Here is a 16044-nt window from a genome sequence, read left to right as displayed (position 1 = left end):
AATAAAAACAAAATGAAACAGACTTTTAAAGTGCAAAAAATATTTTCTGATATGACTTCTGGGCTACAATTCTTGTCTTTCTCAACACTGGTGGCGATGGGTCAGTCAGAAAGAAGCCACAGATGCAATGTTACAATATGTAACAGTTGTGTTTTCGTAATGGTGCTAAACCTCTGATAGCTGTGAGAAATGTGTGTTCTTCCAAATAACAGAAAGTTAAAGGCTGAAGTCATTAACAAAAGCCATTCCAAGCCACAATTTTTCCTGTGAAAGCAGGGCTGCAAACACAACTTCCAGTGTATGCTCTACTCATTTAATGTCTTTTGCAGCAGCAAGAGATGGTCTCATCAGGTTACAGAGCGCGGTCACCTCCTGAGAGCACCCCACACCACTGCACTGCCAGCTCACCATCGATCCAGGACGGGACAAACCTTGACACCTCTGTGGGCTCTGATCAAACTCTTCACTGCCCTTGAGAGCCTGGGTAGGATTGTGTGGGCGAAAGGATTTTTCCTGATTCTGGTGTTTATTTGTTGGGTCACAGAGGTAAAATTATCTCTGTTTGATTACTTAAAGCTGTTGGCTGTGGAGATAATCTGTGCATTAGCGGCTGTACAGTGGGTGGTTTGCAGTTCTGAATCTGTAGCTGGAAGCACAGCACTTTAAAACTGAAAACTGAGCATACAGGACAAAAACAAGCCCTCCACAGCCCCATGCAGAAGCTGCTTTCTGCAAGGAGAAATCCTCTCATTTTCTGGGGATGAGGAGGGTGAGTGTCCAGCTGTGTCCTCCTGAACTCCCCCACCTCCCCCGACAGCACCCACAGAGAAAGAACACCTCAAGCAAACAGCCAGTGGAGCCTTAACTCCTGCAATTGCAACATCTGTCTCTCTATGCTTTCACAAAAGGAGACTGATTACCTGTAGCACAGCTTAAAACAGCAGGTCTCAGCAACTTTGTTTAAGAGCCACAAACTTGCTATCACAAATCTAAATCCCATTACCCTTGGGAGGAAGGGGGGCTCAAACCTTCTACCTGGGCACAACTTCTCTGGGAAAGGTGGAACAATGCTCTTGTGCACCGTGGATAAATGTTTAGAGTGCAAACGCTGCTGGAAACAACAATCTAAACTCTCAATCTGCTAATCCACCAATCCTTGCCCACTTGTGTCTGTAGGAGGACCATAGCAAGCTGCCCCTTCCCAAGGCAGCATAACCTTGGTCTGCACATTTTTCTCTGAGGATCTGCAATTTTTCTCATCTTACCTTCACTTTGTCTGCAGCTGCTGAGCTTTAGTCCTGCCAAGGAGGAGTGGGGGCAGTTCTGGGCAGATTTCAGGCAGATTTCAGGAAGATTTATAAAGAACAGACATCAAAACCAAAGAGCAGAAAACTGATAGAAGATAGTAAGGGACATGAAATTTCCCAGGGACAGGAATGACAAGAAGCAGAGATGCATACTTGTTTTATTAAAAATCTGCATATGAAAGCAGAGGGGAGCATCCTTACACACAACAGACCTGCTCCGTGCTGTCTTCACTTTGGCATGGCCTGAGACAAAGCAGAGACACACAGCTCAGGTTAAAGTATCACCTATAGGGGGTTCTTGGTTGTTTGGGATTTTTTGGCAGGAGGGGGTAGCAGATCTGCCAGCACCCTATACTGAAGTGCCTTACTGTGCAACCTCCACACAGCCACAACTGCACCAAAGATCTGTAGGCACAATTGATAATATCTGGAACACATTAAAAAATTAGAATGTATAGTTCCCTCAGCAGCTGTACTACTTTTCTCACAGCCTTTACTAATTAACATACATTGAGGAGCTACCAAGAATCAGGGGCCCAAGGTCGTGTTTAGCCTCCTTTCTAAACAAGGCACAGAAAATACCTTCAGCATTGGCAACACTGCAGTTTCATGTGTCATAGAACTAAAACTTCAAAGCATTTCTTTGCCATAAGCCCCCATTTTATTTTCTTTTTTAAAAAAATTTAAATCACAACCTAATCCAATGTGGCATATTCGTGCATTGCTCCACCACCTCTCTTTTTCCAATCTCACCCATTAAAATTCTGCCTGACTTGGGGAGTAAAACGGGAGTAAATTCATCCCTGTGTATTTTATAATGCAAATTATCACACTGAAAAGGGCAGATCAAGGAAGGCAGCCACCAGACAGCTCATTTTTGTGAAAGGGGTGGGAATAAAGGACAGGGAAGCAGCCTGGGCAAGAAATTGCTCGGGTTTGCAGATCCCAAAGGCAAACATTAAAATCCATTTTTAGGCACTCCCAACATTTTCACTGCCATCCTTCCTGCACTTTAAAAGACATCTCCACCGTGCCACCAATTTTTTATACCTTTTAGCAAATCATTTAAGATAGTTTTATCTGCTCATTACCATAAAGAGTTAAAAGTTACATGGTCTGTATTGTCTTAGGATGAGAAAAGGGACAGACAAGGCAAATGTTTTATTTACGCTTTAAAATTGGATGTGGAAAGATTTATAAATGGATTAATTTTAATTAGTGTCCTCATTTTATTAAAAAAAAAAAAAAGCATGCCTTAAAATTAATGCATTGCTACCCTGAGTATTAACAAATATGTCAAGTCTTTGCTTCTTTTAAAGCTTCCTTTGTTGCTTAGAGTTTTTTTATTATATATCAAAAGCAGCCTCTGATGAGGCTAGTTTTCAAAAACCATGATTAAATGAAGCATGGTACAAATATTTTTATTGATTTTTTAACAAGGCAGGCCCAATAAACATTTTTCTCTGGGAGGAATGTTTGCACTATGACCTTTGTGTCCCATCAGGTCCTCCCCCCAAACTCATCCCAAAGAACCTCTTTGCTGCCTGGGAAATTAAAACTAGGTACCCACCCCAGAGCAGAAGCATTTGAGCAATGCCTTTATCATTTGTGTCTCCTTGAACTGTTTCTCTGGTGGCTGCAGAAACTGGATTCCTTGCAGATAAAGCACATGTGTGGTACCTGGGAAGATTTTTAGGAGAACAGATGAGATGCCTTGGCATTTGAGCTGTATTTCATTAGGGCACTGAGCAAAATGGAGTCACAGCAAGGCCAAAAGTCAAGATTTGCTGGGATTCAATAATCCAAACCCTGCAAGTTTCTTCTGCAGATGGCAGGACCACAGACAGCAGAGATGCCAACCATGAGCCTTTGTCCCCACCTTCTCCATACTGACATGTGACAGGCACAAAGAGGTGTCAGCCTTAGGGGGTTCACTTACAGTACACAGGTAAGAAAGTACAGGTAAGAAAGTCTCAAGCCATTTGCTTTCTCCAGGATACCCAGGCTCAACCATCTTATACACAAAAGATGAGAGGGGCATCCTCTCTCCTACATATAAGAGTCCCACGAGTAAGCTCTCTCATCTGAGCTGCTTTTTCCTGTGTAAGCTGCACGAGATTCAGCCTTCCCCCCCACCCCTACCACCAGCACCCACCACTGAAGTTCCCTTCCACTCCCACTTGGTCACTGCAGCCTCTTCCCTCCACACAATCTGACTTGTCTCCTCTACAGCCAGCACAATTGAATTAATTATTTTTAAAATTACCACCACTCTGTTTCTGCTTTTCTTTTTGTCTTCTTCACCTCCGTGCTGTCAGTATCTCCCAGTGCTGAACTTGACAGGTGCTTTGACTCTGCACACAAGGAGGGCTTGGCCCCTCAGCTCAGTCACAGCAGCCCTTTTCTCACTCAAACCACTGAAATTATTTCCTGGGCTGGAGAGGAGCTCCCATATAATGTTTCTACAGCTCTGATGCCCCCACGGCCACCACGTGCTGCCTATGCCCACACCAGGTGGAGGGGACCTACACATGGCACGATGCCCACACCTACACAGACTGGGCCATCCCCTCATTGTCTTCTTCTCTTCCACTTTTCTCCTGTGAGCACCCTGCCCTCTCTGCACCGCCCAAACATGTGGATGTGACTGCTCTCTAACTCCTGGCAGCCTTTCTTCAGACTCCTGCTCCTATTCTGGCAGTCCAAGAAGGCATGAAATGAAACCCCTGGCCACTCTGGAGGGCGTGCTGCTGTGGTAACAGCCCCAACAGGACCTGCCTGAGCATTTCAGGGTATCACAGCTGTGAATGATTGGCTTGTGAAGGATGAAGTCTGGCACCTTCCTGTGCTCCAGCCAAACAAAAGGGAGGAGGAAGAGAGAGAAGTGACACTTTCCCCTCCACTTGATGAAAGCAAAATCTGATGGAGGCAGGGGGGTGGAGGGGAGAAACAGTCTGGGCACTAAGCCCCTTATTAATTAATGCATGTTTTGAAAAAAAGAAATGCAACAGTGCACTCATTTCGGCTGGTTTCTAGGAGCTTTTGTGACCTTAATAATTCATGTTTATGCAAGCTGCTTATAATGTTAAGCAGTTGAGTTTTGTAGATTTTGTCCATTGCATTTAACTGAGATGAATACATCTAGCTGTGAAATGAGGTTGGCCATAATACTCACAGGGAAGCTTGAAAAAAAAAATCAGTGTTTTTAGAAGGGCTAACAAAATTCACAGCTTTGTCTGAAATAATTTTCTATCTATTAATAATACACACAATAAAAGAAACAGAATTTTATTTTTTTTTTCCCAGATTCATCCTTTCCCTTTGCTTTTCATGTTTTGGCAGCATTTCCAACACCATTTAATTGCTTCTCAAGCACATAATCAGGGTCTCCTGCCAGTTTTGCCTTTCTTCACATCAACAGGAGCGTAAAGGGGGGATTACAAATACTAAAGTGGTCAGGAAAACTTAAAGGCAGGTGGAACTCATATTTTGGATATCAGTTTGGGCTCCTGCAATGCAGAGCAATAAGCAGCAAGAGCACTGCTAGCACAGGAGAGGCTTTAGCATTCCAGGCTTGTCACCCTTGGACACACAACTCCTCTGGGACACCACTTCAGACAGGGGCCTGGGCTGAGCAGCAGCTTATACCTGACCCACCAGGTAGCCAGAAGAAAGCATGCCAGCCCTCAGAATGAGCAGCTGCTTATTCTTTATACTGAATAAAGTAAGCCTTTCCCACCACACCAGATATGACTATTCCTACACGCTCTTCAGTGAAACAAATGGGTTTCTGAAAAAAATCTGCATTCACTTTTTATCAACACAAGATAGGCCACTTTTCTCACTATCCCTCCAAAATCTGGTGGTATTTAAGGGAAACTGAGAACCTGCTCTTTCCTGAGCACCTTCGACAAGGAGACAGGGATGCTGCCTTAAAGGGTCACCTCTCTGAAATGCTGGCAAGCTTCTGCACATCCCTGCCAGGCCATGTTTAAGCTGGAAGCTCTTCCATAAAGACTCTTAGTTGGTTTTTAACCTGACTTTATTTAAACAAGTTCTTATTTAAGAGAAGCAGTGTTCATTTAAACTGAAATCACAGTTTGCTCCTCAATGTGAACTGCCAAGGGCACCTCCCAGCAAACAGAAAGTTTCTGAGTGCAGTTGAGGAAGAGCAAACTGTCCCTGCAGTGCCAACAGTGCCATGAAATAAATGGAAGTGGGAGCTGAAAGAAAAAGATGATTGTAAAAGACATGGGGTTTTGCTCCAGGTTTGTTCTGGATTTAGTAGAAATGGACCCAAATGGATTTTTTTTTCCCAAAAAAATAAGGGACGTTGACTCTTACAACCTACACACACATTGACACTCAGAGCTCACACAGTGGCCTTGAAATACCAACTATTTTTTGGCAGTCAGTGCAGCCAGGTGTACTCCAGGCAATTACGGAAAACAAGGCAAATATTAAGTCTTCCATAGAAAACCTCAAGTGCAGCTTTAGCAGACTAACAGTTTGTTTGAAAAAAAAAAAAAAAGAAATAATCAGTTTTAGCAGCTTACAGTAGTTCTTGGAACAGACACCTCCCCATCCACCCAAAGCAAAAAACAATGGATCCAGAGATCCCTGAGTATGAGCCCGTGGCAGAATCACTGCCAGTAGCTAACTTCATGTCTTGACTATCTAATAGTCAATGTATAAAGTTCAATGTATATTTCCTTGGGTACTTGCATGACTCAGACTAATAGTTTTACTCATTATAGATTAGATACCTACAGCAGTTGGCACCTAATCCAAGCTCCATCAAATTTAAGGCCATTCCTTACCCCAACATAGGGTTACCCCAAATTAACACTGAAGAGAGACACTAAAGATGTCATATCACACCTCCCAAACAGCAGGACTTCCAGCCTCCCATCTGAGAGATTACTCCTGAGCTATCATTCCATCTATAGGAGGTATTAAAAGGCCACAGATAAAATCATTAATCTCAAAGCAGGCTGTCTCCAGTTAAAGCTTCCTAGTCACAGGATCTTTTTTTCCAGTGTCTGTATGTACTGAAAAGCAATTCCATTAGAGGACCACTCCAAACAAGAAATACCAGTTCTAAACAGTTTCCCCATGTTTCTCAAGCTGAGCTACCATTTTTGATGCTTGCCCACATCCACAAAAGAGTCATGTAGGAAATACTGGTCTTCAGACTGACAAACTTGAAAAAACAGTTCAATTAGGAAACTTGCAACTGTGACACCTGAACCTTTCCCACCTCCCAACCCTAGATGCACATGAAAAGAGGGCAGCTGCCCCCTCTTTGGCTGTGTACAAGCAGAGATTTCAGATCTATCAGACTGGAGCACTCAGGCTGCTTCCATGCTGGGAGCAGCACAGCCAGCTAGAAGACTCTGACAATAAATGTTCTTTTCTGCAGCTTAACTACAGGCCATTACCTTTCACATAGAACATATTTAAAAGTAAGTGAATATACAAAGTACCAAATCATTTAGTGGAATGTTCTGCAGACAAACAATGCTATCTACCCCCAAGAATCAAAATTAATTGGAGGAGGAAGAATCTTTTAATTGATACAGCTCTATATTGTAAAATGGCACTTGAATGACAGTCAATTACACTTCAAGCAATTTCTGTGATATAGTGTCTAACGGAACAGATACACCAGGAAAGAAAAAAAAAAAAAGCAAGCCTAAATACCGCAAGAAATAAAATTTGTGTGCACTCTCTGTGTGATCAATGCAAACATAACCACAAACATTTGCATTACAATAGTGCAGTAAATAATAACCTCACAGCTGAGACATTTACAGGCACATTAGTAAATACACTTTCACGTCTCACAGAGAGGACAGCAATTTTATTCAACCACCCAAATGAGACATCTTGCAATCACGACTCATGCTTTAACTAGGAAGGATCCTCCTGAAAATACAGCACAGGTGATCCAGGAGGTCCTTTCCACCCTACATGTCCAGGAGCTGTGATTCACCACACTTCAGACTACTAACTGCACAAAGGTTTAAATCCTTTGATGAGCATGTGCATGTGGCCTGAAAGACAAGGCTGCAGGCCAAGCTGTGCCCATCACACCCTGTCCCCAGAGCCTCACACCTCTCACACCATACAGTGCACCAACCTGAACAATTGTGCATTTTGGAATGGTGCCACCCATTTGTTTGCTGCATTTATTTATTTCCAGCTGAGCTAGGGGACAGATTTCCCATACAGAAATGCTCGTAGCTTTATTCAGAAGATAAAGGGAAAGATGTCTTCTACTCCGTAAGAGGGGGGAAATGGATTCCTGATGGAATAGGATGTGTCACATGTCAGCTGGCAGCAAAAGCCCCATCATAGCAATGAAGACATTTCTCTGCTCAGCTCCTCACCCCAAGAAGGCAAGGATTGAAATACAACCCATATGAAGAAAGGTTACTCTCTAGTACAGAAGAATAAAGGGTGGGGAAGATGATTAAGAGAAGAGGAACATAATCTATGCTGCTGAGAGCCTGGGAGGAAAACTGAAAGCTGGCCTGAATTCAGCATATTTGTATTCCCAGATAAATATGGTGAGCATGTTCCCAGCAGAAACACCCATGAGGAGGGTTTGAAAACTGGAAACTGGCACTACAGATCTGGGATGACCATGAGATAGGTAGTCATCACTTGTAAAAATCCTTCAAACCCAGGCACACTGGGAAAACAGGTAAGAGCATAAGAACAGGATTCATATTTTAAAGATGAAGAGATGGTTAAAATTTAATACTTGTCCCACTTGTTATCTGAAATCCTTCACAAAGGGAACTGAGCTCAGATGAGACAGGGACTTTAGTCTTTAACATGAGGTCAGTTGCCATTGAAGCTCCTGCCAGCCTTGATTAAAGCTGATGGGCTGACAGCCAGGCACTACAGTGAGCAGAGGTAGCTGCCAGGGGTCCCATCCACCCTCTTCCCCAGAACAGGGGACACAAAGGAGCTGCACCATGTGCATCAGACCATTAGGGTGGCATTAAGAAAGCAGAGCCTTTGGAGTTTGTGTTTTGCTGCAGACTCTGGACAGAAGCTTTCTCAAAACCCATGGATTCTAAGTCTCTTTTCGATCTTTGTATTCAGAAATGCATACCCCAACAGATCTCAGTCATCAGTTTTCACTGACAACCTATCTTCCCACATCCCTCGAGTGGATGGACAGCAGGATGGAGACTGTGGGGGACCAAAGTTCCTCCAATCTAAGTAGATAAATAATGTACTACCATGTATGTAAGTTCGTAGAACCCGGTGAGGTGCTTCCCAAAGCCCTGAAGGAATTGGCTGATGTAGCTTGCAAGACACCCTCCATGACATTTGAAAAGTCATGGCAGTCAGGTGAAATCCCAGCTGACCTGAAAAGAGGGAACATTGTACCCATCTTTAAAACAAGGGGAAAAAGAGGACTCTGGGAATTACCTGTCACCCTCACCTCTGTGCCTGGGAAGATCATGGGACAGAGATTGTGCTGAGGCACTTGGAGGACAAAGAGATGATTTGGGACAACCAGCACAACTTCACCAAGGATAAGTCCCACCTCACCGACCCAGTGAGCTTCTGTGATGGAAAGACCACATCAGCAGACAAGGGAAGGACTACAGATGTCATTTATCTGGACTTCTGTAAAGTCTTTGACATGATCCCCCACAACATCCTTCTCTTTAAATTGGAGAGACATGGGTTTGATGGGTGGACTGTTAGATGGATAACAAATTGGTTAGAAGGTTGAATCCAGAGAGTAGTAGTTGGTGGCACAGAGTCCTGATGAAGATCAGTGACAAGTGCAGTCCCTCAGGGGTCCACACTGGGACCAGTGTGATTTATTATCTTTATTAATGACACAGAAGAAGGAAACAAGTGCACCCTCAGCAAGCTTTCAGGTTTTCAGCCTTCAAGCTGAGGTGGTTTGACACACCTGAAGGACAGGAAGCCATCCAGAGGGACCTGGATAAGCTTGAGGAGCAGCCCATGGGAACATCATGAGGTTGAACAAGGCCAAGTGCTGGTGCTGCACCTGGGTGAGAGCAGCCCCCGGTATCAGCACAGGCTGGGCATGAACAGACCCAGAGCAGCCCTGCCCAGAAGGACCTGGGGGTGCTGTGGGTGAGAGGCTGGACATGCCCTGGCCATGGCACTCACAGCCCAGAGAGCCAAACCTGTCCTGGGCTGCATCCAGAGCCCCGTGGGCAGCAGGGGAGGGAGGGGATTCTGCCCCTCTGCTCTGCTCTGCTGAGACCCAGCTGGAGCATCCAGAGCTGGGGTCCCTGCACAGGAGGGACAGGGACCTGCTGGAGCCAGCACAGAGGAGGAACATGAAGATGATGAGAGGGATGGAGCAGCTCTGCTGTGAGGACAGGCTGAGAGAGTGGGGGTTGTTCAGCCTGGAAAAGAGGAGGCTTCAGGGTGACCTAATTGTGGCCTTCCAGCACCTGAAGAGAACCTGCAAGAAAGATGAAGAGAGACTTTGTAGTCCCATAGTGACAGGAGAAGGGGGTATTGCTTCAAACTGAGAGTGGATTTAGATTAGGTATCAGGAAAAAATTCTTTTCCGTGATGTTGACGAGGAACTAGACCAGTTTGCCGAAAGAAGCTGTGTTCAAGCCAGGTTGGATGGAGCTGGGAGCAGCCTGATCTAATGAAAGATGTCCCCATCCATAGCAGGCAGGCTGGAATTCCATGATCCTTAAGGTTCCTTCCAATCCTGGCCATTCTATGATACTAAGACCAGCACATCCAGTAAAATACACAGCTCAGTATTAAAGCTAGACTTTCCCCACAGCACCGGGCAACTGCTCTTGCCCTGTAAGCAGAGACAGAAGCAGGAGTGTGTTTCTTCAGTCAGATCACAGCTACTGATTTATACAAGTGTGGTATTTGCATACAGCTGGAGGAGCGGAAAAACCCTGCTCCAGCAGGAAACAAGCTGTCTTTTACCCATCTGGGAAGATGAGAGCATTGGTAAACTTACAGACAACATGCAACAGGATGGTGGCAGGGGTAAGAGGATACCTAGTGAAGTCCAAAGTATTTACAGAAGACCAAGCAGCTGGGCTGCTCTCATGCAGGTCTGTAATACCAGGAGGCAAAAGCAGGATGTTTTCCCTGGAAGGCAACAGTGAACACTGTGGCTTTGGCATCTGTCTCAGGAGGTCCTACCTCTGTCAAAATTCTGGACAAAGCCTGTTTGTCTGAGACTTTGCAAAGAGTGGAGCAAGCATCAAAGCTCTCCTTCGTTTTGTAGGTCAGGAAGGCTTTGGGTTTGGCAGGGTGTCAGCTCACACGTATTCTGTAAAGTGCACTTTAATTTTTCATTGTAGCAGCACCTCCAGACTTTGATTGAAATAAATAATGAACCAATTTGTATCATGAATCTAGGAATCCCTCTCTTCTGGTCCCCATCGTGGAGAGGATTTTCTTCCCAGTGACAAGTGTTAACGCATTTATGCCCTAGTTTCCCACAGTGGGTGTCACTATTGAAGTGTCAGGAAGGAAGGTTAGAGCTGCTTTTTCAGACTGTTCCTGTCAGCCTCAGCAGTCCGTTTTGGATGAAAACATCCCGGCAGAACACAGCCTGAAAGAAAGCTGGATTTTAAATGGCACAGCAAAAGTCTTTGTGTTGTATATGATTAAAATGTAACATTGAATAGGTCTTTTTCGCTGTCTGAGTCAGGGAGGACAGCTCCACTGTGTAAAAATTACAGGGTTTTTTTGCAGAATGACAGAAGTTTCACAAGACTTTAATGTAGTTAAGAGACCATTTCCCATGTTTTTTCCTCATTTTTCAATGCTGTTCTTTCTGACAAGTCCCCCAGCACAAATCCTGGCAGGTTCCACTTGTGAGAGTTGACAGGGGACAGCTGGCCATTCACATGGTGAGACCCCAAAGAGGTGGCTACCTTCTCTTCTCACACAGCAAAAATGGCCAGTGGGATCCAGACACACTGTTTGGTTTGAACCATTTTGTGTTAGTCATGATAATTTTAATAAACACTGTTAGTTGGTGGTGGTGGGGGGGGAGTCAATTATCAAAAGCAGCCTTACTGTAATTTCAAAGTTTTACCAAATTACTTTAATACAATTCCATTTAGAGAGAAATTTAGATTAAGTGCACACTGTAAGTGCTGTAATCCACCCAGCTACTGACTCCCTTTGCAAACTGTCTAACACTCCAGAGAATGTGAACAAAATGCTGGCCAAATCGAACAATAATGAAATCAAAGCACAAGAGCACGGCTGACGACAATCTTCCAGCAGCATCCTTGGGAGGCTGCACTGAAGAGGAGGTGCCATTAGGCAGGTATAACAGGAGAAGTGTAAGATTGCAGTATTACAGCTGCTCCCACCTTCCTTGCAGAGTTTTACAATGTCACAGCAAGGCAGCAATATCAGTGTGCTGATACTAGATTAGAAGCACCTTTTAGACAGAAAAGGATAATTATTTTCTCCTGGAGAGTACCCATAAATTAATTTTATTCACCCAGACCACCTCTGTCATTGCTGGAAGCTGCTGCTGAAGGACCACAGACTCTGCCCTAGATGACACCACATCGCATGCAAATCTCCAGCTCAGAACAGTGGTAACTGCACAAGATATAATGTCTTGTGACACGGCCAAGGTCATATTAGACTATTTGACCTTCAGGCTAAATTTATCAATTCAGTGGAATATATTAATAACACAGTTTTTAATTAAGACAACATCATAGAAAGAGCAATACTGCTTGGTCCATTGCAGATCTGTATTAAAGTACAATATTCATTTAATCACTTTTGTACATGATCTAGTTAAAATTAGCCGGGAGAGCTGTTACTGTAACACGTGGGTAATAGAAGCAGAAAGCTGAGGCTCACCAAAGTGAAGCCTCTGCACTTCATTACAACCACAGCAGCCCCAGCAGGGCCAGACAGACAGTGGGGAGAGGCACAAGAGGGAACGCTCAAGGATCATACATGCTACAACTCGGAACAAAATGCAGCTCATTACCCTGCTATTGTTTTGACAGAAACAGACCCCAGATTACTCATTTGCTGCTGCCATTTTCACTCCATCAGCAGCCGGGTACGCCTGAGTCGGCGCTGGACGCGCTGCCCAGCGCAGCGCAAGGCCGTGCCAGGCTTTCCCAGGCTCTGTGCAAGACCCAGCTGCCACAGAAACAAGGGGGGCAAATTCAGAAAAACACTCTTTTCTACTCCTTCTCTGCATGCGTTAATCTACGTGCTTATTCCTGTTTACATTATGAGGTGTATGTCATAAAAGAGCTTACAGGATGTGTACTGCAGCCAAGTTAATATTGCTGTTGGAGCCTCAGCCTTTGTATTTCCTGACTTAACATTGCCCAGTTAAAACTACTTTTTTCTTTTTATTTTTTTTAATTTCTGCATTTGTCTAATAGAGTTTATGAGTGATTTGAACTCATTTCAGGTAAGAATGCTACATAGAGCACCCACAAACACCTGCAGGAAATCCAGCAAGAGAACAAGTTCAGTACTGGAGACAATAATAACATTCAGAAATATTAGCTGGTATAGAAATGTGTACAAATATAGTAAAGAAGCAGTCACAGTAAAGAAGAAGTTACTTTTGGCAACAACATTCAGTTTAGAAATGTGCCTGCATTATAAGACCTTTTACATATTACTCTAGTGAAATCCAGACCTCTTCATTCAGGGCAAATCAGCTGTCCTTTCAGGAGACAAAGTGTGCTGTGTAGAAGAACTGCAATTTTTTAAAAAAGGTTTTTTTTTCCACAGATGTCATGACTTGGATTTTAAAGGCAGGAAGCACTTCCCAATGCTTTTGCAGATGAGCTAAAGCAGATGGACCTTATATTAAAACTTTCCCTACCTCCCAATACAAGCGTGCACTCTTGCACCCAGCCAAAATCCTGTCCAGAGATGTTCCCTATTTCACAAAGCTACTGAAAAGCTAGCAAAATACCCATGGCAATATCATGAAGATATGCAATAGCTTTTAAATTTGACCCTTATGACACCAAGGTTTGATGTCACCAGCATTGCCAAACAACCCCTGCAGTAGATACCTGCCACGCAATTCAGCTGCAGCTCTCTGCCTTCCTAGGAAATCCTTTGCAACACCACTTGGACTCTGACCTTCTCTCCCTACTTCAACTCATTTGATACAATCAGTGTCTTGATTTCCACCCTGGGAATCCTGAGCATCCCTGGCTGGACCCAGATCTAGCAGAGCTGCTGGCAGCTGCATTTGCCAGCTCAGAAGCTGGTCAACCAGACTAGACATCTAAACATCTACTCACACATCAAGAGTTTTACACTGGCATTCACCTGTCAGCATTTCAAAGGGAGCATAGAAAAGCCCTCATGTCATGAAAGCTAAAATACTTTAAAAAAAAAAAAAAAGAAAAAGAAATCCTTCCCGCTTCTGTAAAATGTTCTTGAGTTTTATAAAAGTTTAAAAAAATAGGTTTCCTCCAGGCTAGGCACTGAGTAATTTTAAAGAAAAAAAAATACTTCAAAGATACATTTTCCATTCTATTTGCATTCAGGCATTTTGTTTTTCAGAAAATTATTAACTCAGGAATATCGCAGGCTACTCTTCCACGTGCCATGATCTTTGGCTACCCAGATAATTCATCGAGTGCAGAGACCCATGCAAGAGAAGGAGAAAGCACTCTACAAAAGTTTGTGAGTCATCCCAAGGGATTAGCACGGTATTTGCAAGGACATGCATCCTGCACATGAAAGTGAGAGTTGCAGAGGGTGTACGAGCATTGCAGTTTGCCTTAAAATGAAGGCAGAGGCGGCTGAGCACTCTGGTAACACCTGCTCACAGCCACGCCAGCTGCCCCTCTGACAGGGCTGAAACGAAGCACAAGCCCTGATGTCCTCACTAAAAAAGTGAAGCTGACGCAGGGACAGTGTTTGAACCCACTGCCTCTGCACTGGCCAGAGCACACCAGCATCTTGTGTCAATCCCTCCAAAACTCCAGCAGCCCCCAGGGACGAGGGAGTGAAGGTAGTTCTGGGACAAAGCAAGGCTTCACGGGGCTCTTTCCCAGGCAGAAGCAGAGAAGATTTGACAGCCCGTTTACAGAAATACACGAGCCTTGCCGTTCATTAAAAGGATACCGAGGGGAAGCACTGAGGTTAACGGGATGGGCTATACCAAACCCATTTACAGCTTTATGGCACCTGCAAAGGGGCATTAGACTTTTTTACGGCCACGTAGAATGGTCAGATAGTTACAAACTGAGACAGGTTAAGAGAGTACCCCGGGCCACCCGAAGGAGAGGCAGCACAGTTAACTTCAGAGTTTGAGGTCAGCTCCTGATGTTTTCCCCTTACATATCTCATCCACAACTGCTCCCCGGCTTACAATACCGCATGTATCACAGCCTGCTTTGTGAGAACGGGAGTATTTAATGACACAGAGAGCTACCTTCTGATTATTAGGAGGGGAAAATCGGCCACATGCTTCATGCTGTCTGATTTTATTAAACTGCTGCGTACATGGAAGTGGGGGGTGGGTGCTGTTTTCTCTGCAACAGCAACCCCTCTTCCTCACATCCCCGGGTCCTGCTGTACCGCAAGACAGTAACAGGCACTGTCACAACATGACCTAATCCACGCCGGGAGATAGGACAAAGTGTCACAGCAAGCGATGGAGCTGCCCCTCGCCCCCCCGGCAGGCAGGGATTAGCAGAGCGAGGGGTGGTCAGAGACCCTACAAGCACCCGCAGATCAGGGGATACGGCCCACTGACCACCAGAGGAATGAAACGCCCGAAGCCCCGGCAGGACGGACCCTATCAACACCTGCCCCATTGACCTAGAGAGCGATGGACCCCACTGGCCCCTGGGCACGGACTCCCGCAAGAGATCACGGGGGAGGCACCCCTCTGACACATGGAGGAGGGGCTGCTACCCCGCACAAACAACTCTGGGTAAGATGAAGAGCCTCAGCCCCGGGGTGGGGAGATGCACCTTGCCCTCCCGCAGGAGACGGAGCCCCCAGGGATCCGGGGGAGGCACCCAGTGCCCCCGGCAGATGCAGCCCCGGTGGCAGCGGCGAGGGGGCTGCACCTCTCCGTCCTCCGGGGCACGAAGCCCCCGCTGCCGATGGCGAGGCGGGATGACCACAGCGAGGTGCGGGCGATGCAGCCCCCGCGTCCCGCTGCGGCAGCGCGGGGGGAGCGCAGCGCCCAGCCCAGCCCCGCGGGAGCGCAGCCGCCGGCGGGGCAGCCCCGGCCCCGCCGCCCCCGCCCGCAGCCGCGCCGCGCTCCCCACTCACCTCGGCGGGACGGGGGCCCCGACACCTGCCCGGCGAGCCCGGGGCAGGCGCACCCGGCCCGGCGCCGCTGCCTCGCCGCCTGGTGCGCCCGGCCCGGCCCGCGGAGCGGCGGGGGCGGCCCCGGCGGGGCGGGAGCGCGGGGATGCCGCGAGGGGCGGCCCGACGGGGCGGGCGGGGCTCGCTCCCTCCTCCGCGGGACACCTGGGGCCGGGCACGGGCGGGGGCACCGGCCGCGCTGCGGGGGCCGGCCGGCGCTGCAGGAGCTGCCTGGGATCTGCGGCCCCCGCCGAGCAGGCGTTGTTCTCTGACAGGGATTTAGTGTTTTCGGGCACATCGGGATTTTTTTAAGTCCTTTAAACGTTTTCCTTGTATCGCTTTTATCTTGGGTTCTCGCTCAGCGGGCAGTGCTAGTTCCAAGGATGATTTAAATGAACAGTGA

General features: G+C 46.3%; 1 protein-coding gene across 4 annotated transcripts in view; it reads right to left on the bottom strand.

The window, feature by feature from the left end:
- The window catches only part of PDZD2 (PDZ domain containing 2), a 201780-nt gene extending 186059 nt beyond the window's left edge, over window positions 1-15721 (bottom strand). For all 4 annotated transcript variants that reach the window (XM_086870110.1, XM_086870111.1, XM_086870113.1 and 1 more), the window contains exon 1: window positions 15606-15721. The gene's annotated coding sequence lies outside the window, so the exon portion shown is untranslated. The remainder of the gene's footprint in view (window positions 1-15605) is intronic.
- Between the last annotated feature and the right edge of the window lie 323 nt (window positions 15722-16044).

The sequence above is a fragment of the Cyanistes caeruleus genome, chromosome Z (genome assembly GCF_971803275.1).
Source record: "Cyanistes caeruleus chromosome Z, bCyaCae1.hap1.1, whole genome shotgun sequence".
In the NCBI taxonomy this organism is placed as follows: Eukaryota; Metazoa; Chordata; class Aves; order Passeriformes; family Paridae; genus Cyanistes; species Cyanistes caeruleus.
This window is presented reverse-complemented; position numbering and strand designations above follow the sequence as displayed.